The following is a 20843-nucleotide window of genomic DNA, read 5'->3' as shown; positions in this document are numbered from 1 at the left end:
TGAGGCCTGCCCCAACAGATATCGAAAAGTTACCAGGTCACTAACAATATCTATTCCCAGCCCTCTGGATGGAAATCAAGCATTTCCTCCTTTGAGGAAACACGCCCCCGCCCCTGACATGATTAACATTCCTGGTTGCCCTAGTGATCTGTGGTCACAGGACCTTTGTGCCCCCAACAGTTACCTCTCCCAACAACCTCTGTTTGCTAACCCACGATGTAGCAGGCGTGACCTGAATGTGACCCCGATCAGCAAGCAGAGTGATAGAGAGAGGTCCCCCTGTCCACCCTAGAGAGTAACTCACGAATGCCGTGCAAGAAGAGCATGAGGTCAGGGCACTGTCAACATTTGTCTAAAATTAAACAAGTGCACCCACACAGGTCCCTTCTATGCTGCTTCGAGGTACCAAACTCCGTACCCAGACTTCCCACTTCCTCCAGGGTCTGGCCTGGTAAGTCTCCCCATACCTCCCCCATTCAAGCCTTTTGTGCAAACCACCAAATCTAGCCTAGGTCCCACATCCAGTGACCTGGATTTGTCTGGTCACCAAAGTCTGTGCAGCCTAAAACCGTCCACATATCCCTTTTACACCGTTTCCAGACACCCCATTTGGTGTCTGGACTTTCCATAGCCTTCTCCAGGGTCTCACTTGGGGAATCAGACTGTCTTACTCCGTCTTGCTATTGCTGTGATGAAACACCATGACCAAAAGAAAGTTGGGGAGGGAAGGCTCACACTTCCACAGTGAAGGAATTCAGGACAGGAACTCAAACAGGGCAGGAACCTGGAGGCAGGAGCTGATGCAGAGGCCACAGCAGAGGCTCACTCCTCATGGCTTGCTTAGTCTCATTTCTTATAGAACCCAGGACACCAGCCTAGGGATGGCACCACCCACCATGAGCTGTGCCCGCCCCCATCAACCTCTAATTAAGATAATGTTCTACAGACTTGTTTACAGCCTAGAGCTTATAAAGGCATTTTCTTTAATTTAATGATGGTTCCCTCCTCTCAGATAACTTTAGTTTGTATCAAGTTGACATAAAACTATCCACTACAGGCTGGAGAGATGACTCGGTGCTTATAAGCACTGACTGTTCTTCCACAGGTCCTGAGTTCACTTCCCAGCAACCACATGATGGCTCACAACCATCTGTAATGGAATCTGATGCCCTCTTCTGGTGTGTCTGAGGAGAGCTACAGTGTGTTCACATAATAAATTTTTTAAAAACTGGACTTGTTTAATACATAGATACATATATGCATTTATAAATACATAAATGCTATCCAGTATACTCTCTGACATATCTACCCTTTCTCCTGAATCTGCTAGATCTAGTCAGGTCCCACATACGGCACCCTTACCTAGTCAAGCCTACCCTTCCTTCATTATGAAGGAGTTCTAAGCTTTGGCCAGGGCCACCCCTACCTATCTCCCAACCCACAAGAACCACTCATACCATATGCAACCTTTTGAGCCAACCAGATTTACCTCCACACTCCAGGCTTGAACCAGGAAGCATACATACCCTGTATACCAACCCAGTTCCTGCTGCATACCCGACTTTCTTCCACCCAAGCCATTTCTAACCTCTTGGCCAACTGTGCCTACATCTTCTCTCTTCTGCTTTAAACTACTCTGTCCATAGCAAAAGACGTCACCATATCCAGGTTCCATTGCAAAAATAGCAACAATATAAAAGATGAAGCTAGTATCATCTCTCCAGAACCTATCAGTCCTGCAGAAATGTTTGACAGTGAGAATTACCTAGATGGAACCCAGGACAAAGATTTTAAAAGAACAACCACAAACTTCATCCAAGAATTCCAAGTGTTTAAAGAAAAGGCAAAGAAAGAGCTTGATGAAACGAAGGAAATGGGGCTTAAGGAGACTAAATGCCTGAGTGGTGCTCAAGAAACACAGATCTGAGAGAGTCCAAGGCATGAAACTGGAACTCAGTCAGGCGATCCACACATCGAAAGAGACTCAGGCTGGAACGAAGATAGAATAAGAAAATCCAGTAACTCAACTAGAGACCTCACAGGAAACCCTTATGAGTAGAATGAATCAAGCAGAAGATAGAATATCAGGAACCTGAAGATAAAAAGACAGTCTCTACCAAATAAGCAATAAATTAAAAGAAAAAAAAAAAACAGAAAAGAAACACACAGGAATCGTTCAACGTGATGAAAAAACAAACCCAAGCCAACACCATAGACCAGATCTCACAAGAAAACTTCCCCAAACTAAGGAAAGACACACCCAAATGAATTATAAGAATTACAATAACACCAAATAGACAAGACCAGAAATGAAAATCCCCACAGCATTGCCTTATCTGGCCTCAGTGGGGGAGGATGCACCTAGCCATGCAGATACTTGATTGCCAGGGTGGAGGATAACCAGGGGACCCCACCTTCTCAGAGAAGGGGAGGGGGAAGGAGGGGAAGGATTGTGAGAGGGATGACTGGGAGACGGGCACCAGGAGGCAGGCAGTGATCAAAATATAAAGTGAATAAGTAAAAAATGTTTTTAAGAGAAAGGAAATTCCCCACAACATAGCACAGTTACATTTTTTTAAAAAGCATAGCAAAGCTGCAAGAGAAAATATATAATACACATAAAAAAGAAATCCCAACAGAATAACAACCAACTTCTCAATGGAAATTTTGAAAGGAGGAAGAGCCTGAAGCAATGCATTCTAAGTCCTAAAAGACTATGGTGGCCAACCTACACTAATATACCCAGCAAAACTGTCTGTCATAATTTAAGGAGAAAGTAAAACTTCCCACAACATGAACAGACTGGAAATTTTATATCCAGCAAGCCAAAAGTAAAGAAAATGCAGGAAACAGTATTTTAGGCTAAAGGAAGGATTGAGTATAACAGAGAGACTGTGGAAAGAAATAAAAAGTCATAATTATTAAAACATAAAATATCACTGAGAACACAAACAACAACACCAAAATTCAACAACAAGGTGGCCGAATTGACACATACATTTCAGTAATAACTTTAAACATCAATGGCTTCAAGACTCTCCAGTCAAAAGATACATTTAAAATAATCTACATTATGACCCAGCTGTACCACTCCTTGCATATGCCAAGGACTTCCTCCTCCTCAGATACTTGCTCAGCCATTTTCACTGCTCCTCTAGTCACAGTAGCAAGGAAATGGAAACATTGTAAATGTCCTTCCACCAATGACTAGCTTATGAAAACGTGCTACGTTTACACCATGGGATACTATTCAGCTGTGAAGAAAAACAAAATAGTGAACTCTACAGATAAATGGATGGAACGCCAAAATGTATTGTATGGGGTAACCCAGATGAAGAGACCACTACCTCCAGCTCTTCAGGTGTGTGTACATAACCTGGAGTGACTGCAGAAAGCAGACAAGCAAAACAGGATCGTTGCCAGGATAGGGAAGTTAGTGGCCAATGAAGAGGAGATAGCAGGGTACCCGTGAGGGTGTGTTTAGGTGCCCAAAGAGTTAAGGTTAGAGTGCCCCCTAACTTTAACTAAAGTTGCTTCACATCAATGAAGAAATTTCTTCTGACCAAACAGAACCAAATTCTATGTTACTAGAAAACAATAACAAAAAAATATTTATTTTGTCTAAATCATTTTCAACTTGGAAAAGAATCTAAAATTTCCATGAAAACACAGGAGTATAATGAGGCAATCAGGCCTCGGTGTCTCCTCCACATGCTGTCCCTTTATGTCACTGTCATGCTGCTGGGTTGGAGGTGGGGGGAGGTGTTCTTCTCTTCCTGCTTCTTCATGATCTCCTATTACAGGAACATTATGTACTTCATCTCACTTTATTCTCTCAGAGATTCAAATTATAATGATTTAATTAACTCCTCTGTCTCTTATTCCATGCCCCTTATCTCTCTGGGGCAAATCTCCTTTGTACTGAGAACTTGGTCTTGGAGTGTCCTGAGCCAACTTCGAGGTCCCTATTGTGCTCTCTGTCAGATAATGAGGGAATCTGAATATTCAAAACCTCATCCACAGTTGGTATTCAACACCAAGTCGAGAGAACCCACTCAGAGAGGAGGGGTTCAGAAAATTTTGTGTAAAAACAAAACATCAGACTTGGAATTTTGAAATGTAGCCTTGTAGATTTCTGGGAGATCCTCACATGGGAAGCTACGGGGAAGCCACCGGCAGCTAGAAGCCAGAAGCCTATGTCCACACCACTGTCCTCAGCCCACCTGTTTATAGGTTGGCACTGACACACGTCCAAGAACCAGTTCCCACCAAACTTCCAGTAAACGCTGCCGGGAGGGGACAAGGCTGCCTTTCTGTCTCGAGGAACAGAACTTCAAAGATCTTTTTGGAAGGGAAAACTGATAATGGACTTTTGAAGGAGGTCAATGTCACTTGAAAGGGGGTCAAAGGACATTTGAAAACATGGGAGAGACTGTTTGTTCCTAAGTGGACAGGGGTGTGTGACCTGGAAGATCTGCCAAAAGATACTGATGAAGGGAGAAAAGGCCTCAGATCTCTGCTTTAGGTGAGGTCTAAACCTCAGGGTGCATGAGGGAGAGCTCTGTTGATAACCAAGTCCTGGATTCCTAAGGACCTGAAGGGAAATCCCAAACTGAATCTGGGGGAAAAAAAGCCATCTAGGGTTACAACAACTCAAGAAGTCAGTCTTAGACTCCAGCTAGCAAGAGACAGTGGCTCAAAAGCCTTACCACTACTACCACAGTCAGAGGCTGTCCCCGACCACAGTCAGAGGCTGTCCCCTACCACAGTCAGAGGCTATCCCCTACTGGGATCAGAGGATGTCCCCACCTTGATCAGAAGATGTCCCCTACCATAGTCAGAGGCTATCCCCCACCTCAGTCAGAGGCTGCCTCCCACCTCACCATAGCCAAAGGCTGCCCCCACACACACACACACACAGGGAGAGAGTGTGGAATCATTCTAGGCTTCAATAATGAAGGCATCAGCTTATTTATTTTTCTGCCAATCATCTTTCTTTTCTCTTGTCTTCAAAAGAAAAAAACCTCACAGAAAGGAGAATGTCACCTAACACCATTCATAGAATTCTCTGTATAATCCTGAGAAAGTGAGGGCAACTTGTCTCCCTGTGGAGGGGCTTTCTTTAGCAGAGTGACACCCCACAATGCCAATTCCCTCTCTTCTGAAGAGGAAAAGCAAGCATGTACCTGAGAGTCTGTGTGAACAGCCCTGCATCAGAAGCCACAGTGGCAAGTGCATCAAGAGTGCCAACAGCAAAAGGTCTGCCCAGATGCCAGCCACAGCACAGAGACAGCAGCAAGGACCTCAGGATCCTCTGAGGATGTGTTTGAAGCTTCTCATTCCCACCTAGTTTGGGGTTCTTTTCCATAATAGCAGACACCTAAACATTCCTCCTAGGAGTGCATCATTGTGCCCCCAGAAGGTCAAGCACGGGAGAGATGAAAATAATCCCAATGGTTTCCCTACATGGTAGCCCTTCAGGACTAAACCAGTGTTCTTCTCGAAGTTACCCAAATGAGAGAGCTGTGGAGGCTGAGACAAACTCATACTGTTGGGACCACCAGACAAATGAGGACATGCCACCCCAGCATCATCAATGAGATGAGATATGACCGTCCCCTTGGCTCTAGGGACTAGTCTAGAGAGAAATACAGTACCTGGGTTCTTTTAGGCAGACATAATAGGGAGACTTTTCTATCCTCATGTGGGTTGCTGTGAAAGCGTAAAGTATAACTTGAGCTACCGTGACCACGGGGCCTCCCATTTGAAGAGAACCTGCTGGAGAGACATCAAGATGTCACACCCCACCCCACCCCCGTTGACCCTAAACCTAGGCATGCCTGTGCTGTTCTGTTCTATCTGTGAATCTCCCACTCTACTGGAGGTAAGTTGCTGTTAAAATGAAAACTTGGCTAGTATGAACATTTAGATATGAGGGTTTATTACTCTAGCTTGAGTTGTTTATAAAAATTTACGTATTTGTTCCTCTGCGGATTCTGACTCCTCTGAAGAAAAGGGCACAAAAACATGCCTAAGTGAAACCAACATGAAATATTACTTTTTAAAAATACATTAATAAGAAAGTTGCCTGCTTGTTGGATCTAAATTTGTAAGTGCACCCTTAGCAAGCAATAAAATAGAGTCTTTCCAGAAATCTGTTTGCCCCCTAGGCTAAATATTATCCAAAAGAAGTAACCCCAAAGGAGGGAGTGTTCCTTGGGTCCACAGCACCTTCCGTGCCCAGAGAGAAGCACGGTTATGCTGTGGTATTAAAAACCACAAAAGTGCTTTTGAGAAGCTGCAGGCAAAGTTTCTCTGGAAATCCTAGTTGCTGCTATGGACTCTCCAGTCTGGGATGCTGATCCATGACTCTGGCCGTGACTCCTGAGCACTGGCCTAGATTCCCAAGCCATTCTCAACTTAACCTGAAGCCTCCAGAAGGAGCCTTGGCCATGGCTGGTCTGGCGCACAGAACAACACTATGAGCCAGATGTGGGTTAAAAATAGCCTCACAGTGAGGAGAAACACACAGAGGTATGGTTCACTTCCTGCCCACAGTCAAACCCTTTCAGTGAAGGAGAAACAAAAGCGCTTCACATAGTGTTCTATCTGATTTCCTGTGACTGTCACTCGGAGAGGACACGGGACGGTGCAGCAGGTTTCAGGCCTGTGCATTCCCTTCTCTGTACTCTTAGACTGGACTCAGGCCTGAGAGTCACTCTTTGCTAAGATGCTGCTGCCAGGCACTCTTGGCTTTATAAGAATCACTTAGGAAAACTCTCTCTTCAAAAACAAAATCGGAGGCCTGGACAGTGAAGGTGGTGTGCCCAAGGTCACATGGGCACTATCCGGTGACAAAGCACAGACAGCAGCATGGCACTGCCCTGCAGAGCATGTTGCCTCTAACCTTTATAATCTTTCCAAACTTTGTGTAAACCTAGTACCAGATGATGTCAGGACACCTACATGTGGGGCGTCCTGCAGGTGGCAGCTGTATTGACTCAATGGCCATGGACAAATCTGGGTTTCCTCATCCTGGAGTCCCCCAGTTTTGTTTGTTTGTTTGTTTTTTGTTTTTGTTTTTTTTTTTTTCAGGACAGGGTTTCTCTGCGTAGCCCTGGCTGTCCTGGAACTCACTCTGTAGACCAGGCTGGCCTTGAACTCANAAATCCGCCTGCCTCTGCCTCCCAAGTGCTGGGATTAAAGGTGTGCGCCACCACGCCCGGCCTGTGTCCCCCAGTTTTAAGACATCATTATAATTGTAAAATGCAGTTGTTTGATTCTTCTGGCAGTACTAGAGATCTGAGGGTTTTATGTTTGCTAGGCAAGTGCTCTATCACAGAGCTATATCCCCAGCCCTCATAATCCTCCTGTTTCACAAATTGGTTTAAAGTTCTTGGTAAATACTGCTAAACAGATCATTTCTACAGCTGAGATTAAATTACTATCTTACTTTTGTTTACACCTAAATAAGAATATATATGCTACACACACACACACACACACACACACACACACACACACATATGTTTGTTTGTTTGTAAATGCACAGACTTGAAAGGAAAGAGAGATCATATTTAGGAAATAATAACTTAATCTTGTCGTTGTCTGCAGCCAGCTCCCACCTGCCTGTTAAATCCTGTTTACATTTCTTTCTGTGACTCATACTGCACATGTGGCAGTCGTCTTCCCTCAGTGTGACTGATGGTTTCCATACAGCGCATCCCTTAAAATGAGAAGCCTGGTTCCCAGGATGGTGGTAGCCATTGATGGCTATGGAGATGTTAGAAGACAGAGCCTGGTGGGGAGTCTTTTAAGGACTAAGAGGGTCTCCTTGGTTGCTCGTTCTCAGAGTGCTGCCATGGAAACCCAAGCCCATCTCTGTCCAGCTCTCTGGCTTCCCAATTGGGTCACAGTCACTCACTGCCTTGTCTTCCCACCATTGCCGCCCAATGCGGAGTAACCCAGCTGCCGGGGGAGCTCTTGCCAGGGCCTATGCCAGGCCGACTGGACTTCTGTCTTCTCGAACTGTGAGCTAAATAGAGTCCTTTTCTCTATATGGTTAGTCTGCCTCTGGCATTTCACTGGGATGATGCAAAGCTTATTGAGACTGTCCTGAGTGTTTCTTGGGTCAAGGAGGGGCAACATTGCTATCTCTCAGAGTGTGAGCACAGACCAGCCAAATTTGAAAATTCTCTTCCAGGATTTCTGCCCATTAGCAGGAGCTTTTAAGTAGCTATAAGCTTATCATTGTAGGGGAAGAGGGGTGGTGAATAAGAAAAGAAACCAAGGAACACATTAAGGCTTCATATGAAAAATTAAAGAAGTCAGGATTGGAGAACTCAACTGGCCAAAAGCAACTTGTGGGTGCTGTGGTCTGAGTGCTAACCGGCCCCATAGGCTTGGGCATTTGAACCGTGGTCTCTGGTGGTGGTCCAGTTTTGTAGAACCTTTAAGAGTTCTACCAGCACTGGAGCAAGTGAGTTATTGGGGTGAACCATAGTTTTATAGGCCAGACCCACTTCTAGTCTATCCTTTACTTCCTGACCACACATGCAGTGTGAACCTCCTGCGGCATGCTCCTGCTGTCATAACCTTCTCGCTGTGACAGACTGTATCTCAATCCCCTCAAGCAGAGAGTCAGAAAGCCCTCCCTTCCTTAACGTGACTGTGTCTCATGCTGCCACATAAAAAGGAATGCGCAGGGAGGGGGAGAAATGAAACTCCAGTCTCCATGGGATGCAGGTTTTTGTTTAGAGTCTGCTGAGGCAGATGGAGAACAGGTTATGCAAGGGTCCAAGGATCCTTCCTTACCCAGTTCCTCAAACTCTCCAGAAGAGTTTGCCCATGTCACCAAAAGACATGTTTTGTCGTGACCATCAAAATCTACAGATGAGTGCTGGAGCATGCAGCCATCTCTGAGGCCACACCAAGTGATCTTCGTTGCAGACTCCAAAGACTTAAATAAGAGAGGGCACTGACGTGAGTTATGGCTCTTTGGGACCTCAGAGATGGAGCTGCAGAGGCTCAGCGGTTAAGAGCACTGGCTGCTCTCACAGAGGTGCTGCGTCCCAAATTCTGGCGGCTCACAACCATCTGTAATCCAATCGCAGGGGATCTGATACCCTTCTCTGGCCTCTGCATGTGCTACACAGACATGCGTGCAAGCAAGACACCCATAAACATAAAGGGAAAAAAAAGACCTCACACTGGCGATCAGTTAACACTGAAACCTTATGGTGATCTGTATGGATAGGAACGTTAAGCCGTTATCTGTATTAAGAATTAAGTATTACTTCCATAGTTTGTTTGCTCTCCCTTTCAGGTGCCTAGAATTTTTCTTTTACTTTTTTCCTGAATAATAATTGTTCTAGAAAAATAATAGTACAATGATTGACACAATGAGCCTTAAAAATCTACCTCCGTTAGTAGTCGGAAGAGCAAAGGAAAGCCATGAGCACTGAGGTCCCCATCCGTTTGAAAGTGGAAAGAGAAACCAACTTGTGACTTTGCATGTCCGTGTCACTGCTGCATGCACAGACACACACAGACAGATCATAAATTTACCCTTCACCAAAGTGTCTCTTCTCGGTCGGAGAACACACAGCTGACCCTGTCAATCACAGCAGCCTCATAAAGCCCATGTCACAGCAGATGCTCTGGAAAACTAATAACTACCCAGAAGATGACAGCATTGATAAAGAGACATTGAAGATGGACAGCCTGGAGTCTCATTTCCTCCCCTTGCTTCAGTAGCTTCCCTGGAAGCTGGCTCCACTGTTCTGAGATGATTCGATCAAATATGCAGCCACCACCTCTGACCTCTGTAAATCCTCCCCTTCTCATTCAATGCCGCTCCCAACCGGAGGACAGCCACCTTTGCATGGCCACATGGTTCCCTGTCCTCAATTTTGTGTGGAGTTTTTCAAATGTGGGACCTCTCTCTAGGGACTGTGTGCCATAGTGCCTATCAATGCTAGACGGTGAACAGTTTAGGGACCACGTGGCTCCACTGTTTGTCTTAATCACGCCATTGAATGTTGCCAAAAGGTCCATCCTTTCAGCACGTTGTTCTGTTTTATGGACTTTTCATTTATCCGATGGAGTATTCGTATAACTGTCACTGTCTCTGCTTCCAGCAGCTCCTCTGTGTCTTAAAAGAGCTCATTTTAATCATCTCTGTGTCTGGAAGCTGAATGCGTGAATGCCAGGGGATGAATAGGCTCCTTACAGAGGACCAGACAGTTCTTCCTCTGTGAAGAAACCCAAGAGTCAGGAAAGAGTCAAAAATCCCTTTGGAGCAACTGTGGCTGAGATCTGGGAACACAGAGTACAGCAAAGGAGAGCGCTGTGCACCAGCATGAAGAGTGTTCTTGTAGGGCTGGCGAGTTTTAAAAGATGTCTTTGGATACAATGTTAGCCTTTGGATGGAGCTTGTTGTAGTGTCCTCTTGTCTTTCTAAAGGCTGCTCTTGCTCCAGCAATTGCACCCCCACCTCTGAAGGATGCTTTCAATGGAGGCCTGCTGTTAAGCAATCATTTGTCCCTTGACTGGGATGTCGTTGAAAAGTTAGAAACACCCAACACTGACCATTAAGACCCCTTTGGAAATATATTCCATTCTTCATTATTTTTTTTTTAGCTTTCACTACATGCTAGCACTTGGTGAGGAATGCATGCCCCCAATTCACACACAAGTTGTGGGGATACAAACTCAAGCGCTTGTTTGTGCAACAAGTGTTCTACCCACTAAGCACCTCTCTACCCCAGCCTCACGCCTATTTTTAGAAATAAAGTTTAACGGGAAAACAATCATGAACCTTCATTTACATGAAACTGTTTTCAAGCAGTTATGGCCCAACCCGAGGAAGCCACATGGTCAGAAATGACAGATATTTACTATCTGATCTTTCAACATGAGAGTTTGCCAAGTGGATGGTGATGATAGCTGACTTCCAAGGGGGTCTTACTTGCAATATCTCATTCAATCTTCTCTCAGAACTTTCAAATTATCCAATAAAATCATGTCGATGTTATAGATAAGGAAAGAGAAGGAAGTTAAAGGGAACGTCTCCAGTATCAACAAGACAATCAGGCTAGGACTTTAGTCAAGAACCACACTTACCAGGGCTTTACCACATTAGCACTGCCTGCCATGGACACCGAGTCTCCTGCCCCCTGTGGTGTCTTAGATGCTTAAGTAACCCCAGAGCCACTGCCACAAGCCAATGGCAAGGCGATCCGGTATTATGGAGTTCAATGAGCTGCCCGTGGGAACCTAGCCATCTTCTATCTTCAATCAAGCCGAGGTTCGTTCTGGCTTCAATTCAAGATTCTCTAAACACCACAAAGGCTTTCCCACAATATAGCTACATCTCTGAGAGAGGCACCCTGGGTAAGCCCTCTGACTGTTCAGGCTCCTTCTTCCTAGATTCTTCAAACCACAGACCTGCTGTGTTAATTGGCTATTTTTTGTTGTTGTTGTTGTTGTACTTTCCACCTTGACAAAAGCCATGGTCATCTGAGACAAGGAAACTCTCACTGAGAAAAATGCCTTCATCACCTTGGCCTATACAGGCAAGTCTATGAGGGAAAACTTCTTGATTAATGGTCAATGTGGCAGGTCGCAGTCCACTGTGGGGATCCCACTGCTGGGATGGTGGTCCTAAGTTGTAGAAGAAAGCAAGCTAAGCAAGCCATAGAAAGCAAGCTCATAATCAACGTTCCTCCTTGGCTTCTGCTTAAGTTCCTTCCTCCATGTTCCTGTCTTGACTCTTGCCCTGAACTTTCTTCAGGATGGACTAAAAGCTGTAAGAACACTCTCTGTTCCCAGAGTTGTTTTGGGTCATAGTGTTTACTGAAGCAATGGAAAAAACAGACTCTGGAAGACTGAACTTTGGCTGAGCACACACAGCCACACAAGGACAGTACTTCCCATACTAACCAAATTTGATCTGTGTTCCGTAACTGGATGTTGACAATACCCTCCCCCCCATGCATTTTATTCCTCCTAAGAAGAGAAATGACAAACCAGTTGAACTTTTTGGCTTTGGTAACGTGAATCTTTCTATCCTGGGGTGTTTGTTTAAAAATGCAAATCAGCTAGTTATCAACATTGGATCTCAAAGCATTGGCTGGTGCCCACCTCCAGCAAGAGGAGAGTGTCTGTTGACAGAAGACTGAAGAAGGCCCCGTGTGTCCTGATCAAACAAGCTGCTAACATCTATCACTGTTTTCCTGCATCTCAGTTTTTTTACTTGACTTAGAAGGCTGTATGAGTTCACTTGTCCCCACAGGGGATCTGCCACATCTGTTGTATCTGGAAGTAATGCTCTGCCGTTCCACTTTCCTGGGTATCAACAGGGAATGTTGTGTGACTGTCCCTCCAAATGCTTGCTGTATTAACTGTGGGAAACAGGCTTTCCCAAAGTGGAAAGCACTTTGCAGGTGCTCACTTGAAATATCTCAAATGGAAAACAGTCATAAATACAAACAAGCGACTTCCTGGAGTATTTTAATCTTAAAAAGTCACCCTGAGATGTTTAAAAGGTCTCCAACTCAAATCTGCTCTGCAAGTCAGAAACATGGCATTCTATAGCAATATTTATTATATTGCTTATATATAATAGTCCCTGTGGCGGCTTGTTCCTCACTACCAGCCCCAGTAGGTTCCTGAGTGAACGATATTTTGATATGCCTTAATCAGCTCAATGGCTGGACCACTTCCTAGCCTCCATGTGGCTAATCCACCTCCCTCTGATAATCCCGACTTACTACTTATGAAATCCTATATTCCATCTCGGCTGCCCTGGACCCGTGATGCAGCCCTCCTGGGCCATCCCCTGGTTCCTCCATGGCGGCCATGCTCTCTGTCCCTCACCTTCTCAGACCTGGCATCTCTTCTTCCTTCTCCTTCTCCCTCTCCCTCACCAGGGAATCCCAAAAGTCCTGACTCTGTCTGCCCTGCTCAGCCATTGGCTACCAGCAACTTTATTTGCCAATCAGAACCAACCGGGGACAGGGTCCCTCAGTGCAGACGTGCATTCTTGTACAAACAGTTTTGGGGACCCAAATTAACATAAAAATATAAGCACCATTATGCCAAACCCACTATGGCCTTCAACCATGTTGTTATATGTGACTAAGATTATGTAGAATCCCTAAGAGAAATCTAGCCTGTTCATCTAAGTGAGAAGGCAATGCATGCAGTTGGTTAACACTGTGGAATGTACTAGTATACCCAACCCAGAAACCCCCACTCTTCCAGTTTCCTTCATGTTGCTCTGATAAATGCCCTGACATAGGGAAACCCAGAAGAGAAAAAGACTTACAGTTTCCACTCACAATCCATCATAGCGTGGAAGTCACAGTGGCAGGAGCAGGAAGCAGCTGCTCACACCACATCCAGACTGTACAGCAAGAAGCAATGTCTCACACCACATCCACAGTGCAGAACAGGAACCAGTGGCTCACACCACATCCACAGTGCAGAACAGGAACCAGTGGCTCACACCACATCCAGAGTGTGGAGAAGCAGCTGCTCACATCACATCTGCAGGGCAGAGCAGGAAAATGAATGAATGCTCACTTCCTTATGCTAAGCTTGAATCCTTCACTCCTATATAGCTCAGATTCCCTGCCTAGGGAATAGTGCCACCAACAGTGGGCTGGGTTGTCACACATCTAGATTCACAGGGACTGTTACAGTGATGCTTGACTTACATTTGTTTCTGTACTTTGATGATAAAAACATGACCCAAAGCTACTTAGGTACTAAATAACTATAGCCTAACATGGTGTAGACATAAGCTGTGAAGTTGTAGAACTACAACATTACAAAATTCAACTGAATCTTGGTCAGTCACAGCACTAAAATCTACAACAGTCTGTCAACCCATCAGACTGTTGCTATATAAGGCAAATAAATGGTGACTACAACCCAAAGGAGTTGTTTTATCAGTCTGTTCCTTTTCTCTGGCTCTACATATAATTTACACATATGGTAAAAAGAGGCATTCTAGACCTAGTTTTGCTCAGGATGTTGCAAAATTCTAGAACCTTTCCTTGCTCCAGTAAACTGTTTTTTAATTTAACCAGTGTCTGATTTTCCAAGACCCAGAGCATTATCATAGATACACCCAACAACTGACTTAAACCTTTCTTAAGTGACAGACACTCATTCTATATCTCCATCTGTCTTAAGTTTTACTGCTGTAAACAGATACTATGACCAAGGCAACTCTTATTTTTTTTCTTCTTTTTTTTTTATTAGATATTTTCTTTATTTACATTTCAAATGCTATCCCGAAAGTTCCCTATACCCTCTCCCCGCCCCTGCTCCCCTACCCACCCACTCCCACTTCTTGGCCCTGGCATTCCCCTGTGCTGGGTCATATAAAATTTGCAAGACCAAGGGGCCTCTCTTCCCAATGATGGCCGAATAGGCCATCTTCTGCTACATATGCAGCTAAAGACATGAGCTCAGGGGGTACTGATTAGTTCATATTGTTCTTTCACTTATAGGGTTACAGCCCCCTTCAGCTCCTTGGGTACTTTCTCTAGCTCCTCCATTGGGGGCCCTGTGCTCCATCCAATAGCTAACTGTGAGCATCCACTTCTGTGTTTGCCAGGCACTGGCATAGCGTCACAAGAGGACTCTATATCAGGGTCCCTTCAGCAGAATCTTGCTGGCATGTGCATTAGTATCTGGGTTTGGTGGCTGATGATGGGATGGACTCCCGAATGGGGTAGTCTCTGAATAGTCCATCCTTTCATCTTAGCTCTAAATTTTGTTTCTGTAACTATATCCTTTCATGGGTATTTTGTTCCTTATTCTAAGGAGGAATGAAGTATCCACACGATGGTCTTCCTTCTTGGTTTTCTTGTGTTTTACAAAATGTATCATGGGCATTCTAAGTTTCTGGGCTAATATCCGCTTATCAGTGAGTGCATATCTAGTGATTTCTTTTGTGATTGGGTTACCTCACTATGGATGATATCCTCCAGATACATCCATTTGCCCAAGAATTTCATAAATTCATTGTTTTTAATAGCTGAGTAGTACTCCATTGTGTAAATGTACCACATTTTCTGTATCCATTCCTCTATTGAGGTACATCTGGGTTCTTTCCAGCTTCTGGCTATCATAAATAAGGTTGCTATGAACATAGTGGAGCATCAGTCACTCATATAAAGACAACATTTAATTGGGTCTGTCTTACAGGTTCAGAGGTTCAGTCCACTATCATCAAGGTGGAAGCATGGCAGCATCCAGGCAGGCCTGGGGATGGAGGAGATGAGAGTTCCACCTCTTGTTCTGAAGGCAGCCAGGAGAAAACTGGCTTCCGGGCAGCTAGGACAAGGGTCTTAAAGCCTACACCCACAGTGACACACCTACTCCAACAAGGCCACACCTATTCCAATAAGGCCACACCTCTAACAAAGCCACACCTACTCCCAGAAGGCCACACCTACTCTTAACAAGACCACACCTCCAAATAGTACCACTCCTTAGGCCGAACATATACAAACTACCACAGCATCTCAAGCGACAGTCTGAGACAGGCTGCCTTCTGTGGGGTCTTAACAGATAGAATCGCTACCAGACCGAACGGCCTGAGCAAGTGTTGGAATCTACCCATCCTAGTGGTAATCAGTCACATACCACCATGTTACTTCTAGTCTGGTGCATGCCATTCTGAAAAGCAATTGGATACCTGGAGATGAAGGCTAGGCTAAAATGGTTGCCACTTCATGTTTTCACAAGGATAAAATGAATTTAAAATAGAGGGAACAGACCGTTAGGGGAAATGGCACCTGTGGCTTCCTCAAACAACCAGTGCTAAGTGCTTGTTGTGGAAGTGCTACCAGAGTTCATTTTAATTATTATTTTAATAAAGCCAGTGTTTTGTATATACTCCTCCTGTCTGAAATTTTGCATTGCTTCTTTTAAAAAGCTGCAGATCTTTACGAGCTCTTTCTATGGGCTCTAGTCTCTATCATTCACTTTTTCTTTGCTCAATCCAAATTAATGAATGGATTCTCTATATAAGTGAGACCACGTAAAGTTAGTCTTCTTGTTTTGGGCTTACTTCTCATACCATATTATTCTGTCACAAATGACAAAACCCCTTCTTTTTAAAGGCACAGTAGTATTCCATTACATAGACATATTATATCTTTACTCTTCCATTCACCTACAGATGAACAGTTTCATTTTCTTTGGATATATGCCCCCTGTTAAGATGACTGTGTCATGTGTTCCTGTAATTTAATCTTATCTACTGAGAAAAACCTCCCTAATTCCAATAAGTGACTCCTTATTCATGAATTGCCTATGACTAACTCAGACCCCAAGTGGCACCTTAGTGCCTGACAATGTGCCACTTCACTATGAGCAACTCTCACATATTCCCTTCATATCGACAAAAGCCACTTTATTTTTTTATCAATGTCAAACAGAGGTTGGGGGGTTGTAATAATAAATCTGATTTAAATACATCATAATTATATATAAGTATATATGTACACACACACACACACACACANATATATATATATATATATATATATATATATATATATATATATATATATATAAACATATACACATATATTTAATGTGTATATTACAATTTCTGATTTGCCTGAGAAGAAAACCCAGATCTTGATAAACTACCCTTGCGTGGAAACCATCGCCTCTCCCCAAATGCGAGTTCTGATGCTATTTCAGAGACATTCCCACTCCAGCCTGACTTCACACCGGAACCAGTAGGAATGCAGGCCTCCAGTAAGTAGACACAGGAAGCTTGGGAGCCAACCCAACCCCCAAGAAATAAACACTTCTCCATGGCCTACAGAGGGAGTGCACTGGGAAGTCTGACCAAAAGATTACTCTCCATCTCCCTGATAGCACGACGCCAAGCTGATAAACTCGGGGAAAGATCTGAAAATGGGGTAAGAGCCAGCGCGGAGGAGGTGGCAGCTGTACTTCTGTGAGACTATGCCGTGATTACTTACTTTTTCTCCCAGGTATGTCATCTACACTATATTTATAAGATAAAGGTCCTGCTCATGTCCCTGAATACAGACCTGGAGGTCATCACGGTAGTTTCATGGAGACAGCCCCCCAACCCCCACACTAGTCAAGGGGCGGAAGGAAGAGGCCTCTGTCAGACACAAACCACCGCTGTGTTTCCACAGACCCAGCTTTGGCCGTATTTGGAAAATTGTGTGAACTTTAGGGGACCACATCGAATAAAAAGACATAATGAGGCTGCAAGAGAGTCTCAGATACACAGCAAAAGACTGTGGGTGTGCACACAGAGAACAAATTGCGGGAGACAGAGGACAGGGAGAGTCTATCGGAACTCAGGCCCTGGGTGAGACTTTTGCCTCCTCAGCCTCAGTCCCTTTCCAAGCCAAGAGGATTACAGGGGTAACAGTCAGTTGTGGAGAGGCTCTTTGTAGTCGTTATATGTGCGCAAGCATGCATATATGTGCGCATGTGTTTGTACACATATGCATGTGTGTGCATGTGTATATGTGTGCACATGTGTGCATGTGTGTGTGCATGTGTGTGTGCATGTATGTGTGCATGTTTGAATATGTGTATGTGTGTGTGCATGTTTGTGTCTATATGTGTATGTGTGTGTGCGTGATAATTGCAATAAAAGAAAAAGAACTCTAGTATTTGAAAGTGAGTGGAGACTGGGAAGGGCTGTATGGAGATGGCAAGGAGAAGGAGGGGAATGAAAGATGTAATTATATTTGAACTAACAAAATAAAAATAATTTTAAAAACCTTTCACTTTTGCTAGTCTCTTGAATGTGGTATCACAGAGCAAGGGCCTTGTTTCTCACATTCACAAGCACACAGCAAGAAGGGAAAAGAAGATTGGACCATGTGACTAAGGCATTAAAATAAACGGGATGGCCTTAAAATCAGAAGCAGACAGAGAGAGAGAGAAGCAAGAAAGAGAGATCAAATATCTTTATGAGAGATCCCCACCCAGATAAAGGATTCATCAGAAGGTGACTAAAGTGAGCCATGTCATACCGTGCCCCCAAAGTGGCAAGCTACTTTTTTAAATCATAATAACCAATGCAAGCAAAGTTCCTCCTCACAACAATACACACATACATATATAATATATAAATAATATATAATACACAATATATAATGTAAAATATATGATAAATATAATGTATAATACATAACATAATATGTAATAATATATGATATATGATATACAGTACATGATATATGATATATAATACATGATATATGTTATATGTGTATATAGATGTGTGTTTGTATATGTGTGTATGTATATATGTATATGTGTGTATATGTATATATGTGTGTGTATGTATATATATAAAATGCAAGCATCACAGTAGTGAAATATGTTCCTGTTGTGAGGAACAGGGACAGATATAAATATATAAATATATAGATGTAATAGATACATACATTCCTGTTACCTCAGCCATAACTTTGGATAGGCATAAATATAACCTTAGAGGGCACCTGGAAGGTAGGGGGCCCTGATATCATCTTCATTTCTGTCTCTTGGACACCTGTTTACTCAGGTCACCAATGCCTCCTCTAGAAACCTTCCTCCTCCAACCTCAGCATGAGCCCTGCAAGTCTCCTATCTTCCTGCTCCACTGAGGGAATCCTCCCAAGTTTTGTTCTACTCTCTCCTCTACATCCTGGAAAACACATCTACCATTAGTGTTTTCTTCCCAATAGCTCATAGAAGCTGCTAACAACAGGGACAGATTAAGTGGGCTTTAAGATGTGCAGCCACCAATTAGAGCCCAATAATAAGAATGTGGATTAATAATAAGATGAAAAGTGCATCCACCTACCTACAGGGCAGGTCGTTCAGGTGCTTGATCCAAAGATCCAGGCGTGGGACCAGTCTTAGAGTACTAACTTTGAGTGCACACTGTCCTAAATGCAGTCCTCCGCATAGCAAAATAGTAAATAAGTAAATAGATCAATCCAGGCAGTTTAGAGAGACTTTCAAACTCTCCCAACGGTTACTAAATGTAAGGACATCACACCTTAGTCCAAATAAGTTTCAAGCTAGCATTTGGCACAAATGTAAGTATAGTCGATAGCTTCCTAAGAAGTGTGATATATCAGTGAGCAGAGGAATCAGGAAGCAGAGCCATGTTATATTTACCTATTATTAAATAGTCACCACAAAGCTTGGAAACTTAACAAGAATGTTGTGAGCTTCTCCTTTCTCTGGGTCAGTAACTCAACAGGCCTCAGCCTGCTTGATTCATCCATTCTGTGTGACATCAACAGTGACTACTCTGTGGCACTTGGCCAGAACAGGGTAGGTTCTCGCACAGTTGGCACGGTGAGGACAGCTAGAATGCCGGCTAAGGTTCTGAGCTGACACCTGCTGAAGCATTGAGCTGGGCCTTTCCAACGTGGAGCCTTGGGATGCCAGGTATCTTCAGTGACCACTTGAGACTCCAAGAACCAGTGTTTTAATATTAGAGTGGGCCTGGGTCCTATACTATGTGGATTGCCATGGAAATACTCTGGACATCCCATAGACTCACCTCTCTCTCCTTAGTGGTCAAATAAATCATTGGGTCCAGATCAGAGTTAAGCAAAGGAGATTGGTATTCTGTGTTGTGTGCATGTGCTTATGTGTCTCTGTATGTCTCTGTGTATGTGTGTGATGCTGAGGAGAGAGGACCCAAGGCCTGTGTATGCTATACAACTGCTTCACCAAGTCCTGTATCTCCTGGCCCCTATACCTACTTGTTTATGGAAGAAGTAGCAAGAGATTCGTGGGCATGTTTATATCCGGATTATTATCACTTACCCAATATCCTGATTACAGCCAATAATCTACAACAGTGCCTCTCAGATATCGCTCTATTTTATGCTTGGGAGGAATACTTGTCATGTCCATTCATTCCAGTGACTTGACACCCCCTTCTTTCAGTACTGTAGCAGTGCCAGAATTTTACCATCACTTTTGTGACTGGAAGAACTAGATGACTATTAAGAAAATACCAGAGCAGAGTTGGTATTAATGTCCATGTATATCTTGTTACATTTTTGTGAGTGTGTCTTTGTATATTGTGACAAGGCCTCTGGAGGGAGATGGTAAGAATGTGAATTCTGTAGTCAGAATCTACACCATCATTAACTGGCCATGGAAACTTGGACAGGTGGCTGAAGATTCCTGACCTCAACCCCACCCCACCCCTCTCTAAAATGAATATGACACCCTTGGCAGGTATTTGAAGGACTGGTCTCTGTTTCTTTGTCCAGGTTGTGATAGTTATTTTGTATCGTTTGGAGAATAATGATGTGTGTTGCGATTGCTATTTTGTATCATTTGGGGAATGATGACAACAAAGCACTGCCCTTGCTCACCACATATCAGAGGTGGCCCCACCTGCTTTTTCTCTGTCCTTGATTGAGTCTATGTTGTGGTGTGTATGACAATAGTCTACATGTCTATGAATCTACGATGATTCAGGGATGCCAAGGACCAACTGTACTATCTAAAACTGCTAGCAGACAACAGCTTGGCTGCCTTGATAAAGGACCTCCACCCATCATCACCCTTAATCACTCTCTGTTCAGGTCCATTCACCTTTCTTCCCTTTCTCCTGCTTTCCTCAATTGTCCCTTCCATGACTCCCAGCATCCAAGTCCTTGTCTCATGATCTGCTTTAATCTTTGATCTAAGAGACCTTTACAGGACTGAACTAGGCATAACAAAAGTCTAAACAGAAAAGGCAACTGGCAAGACACTGGTGGTCCCACAGCTCTTCTCTCTCTCTCTCTCTCTCTCTCTCT

The sequence above is a fragment of the Mus pahari genome, chromosome 5, assembly GCF_900095145.1.
Source record: "Mus pahari chromosome 5, PAHARI_EIJ_v1.1, whole genome shotgun sequence".
NCBI classification, from domain to species: Eukaryota; Metazoa; Chordata; class Mammalia; order Rodentia; family Muridae; genus Mus; species Mus pahari.
This window is presented reverse-complemented; position numbering follows the sequence as displayed.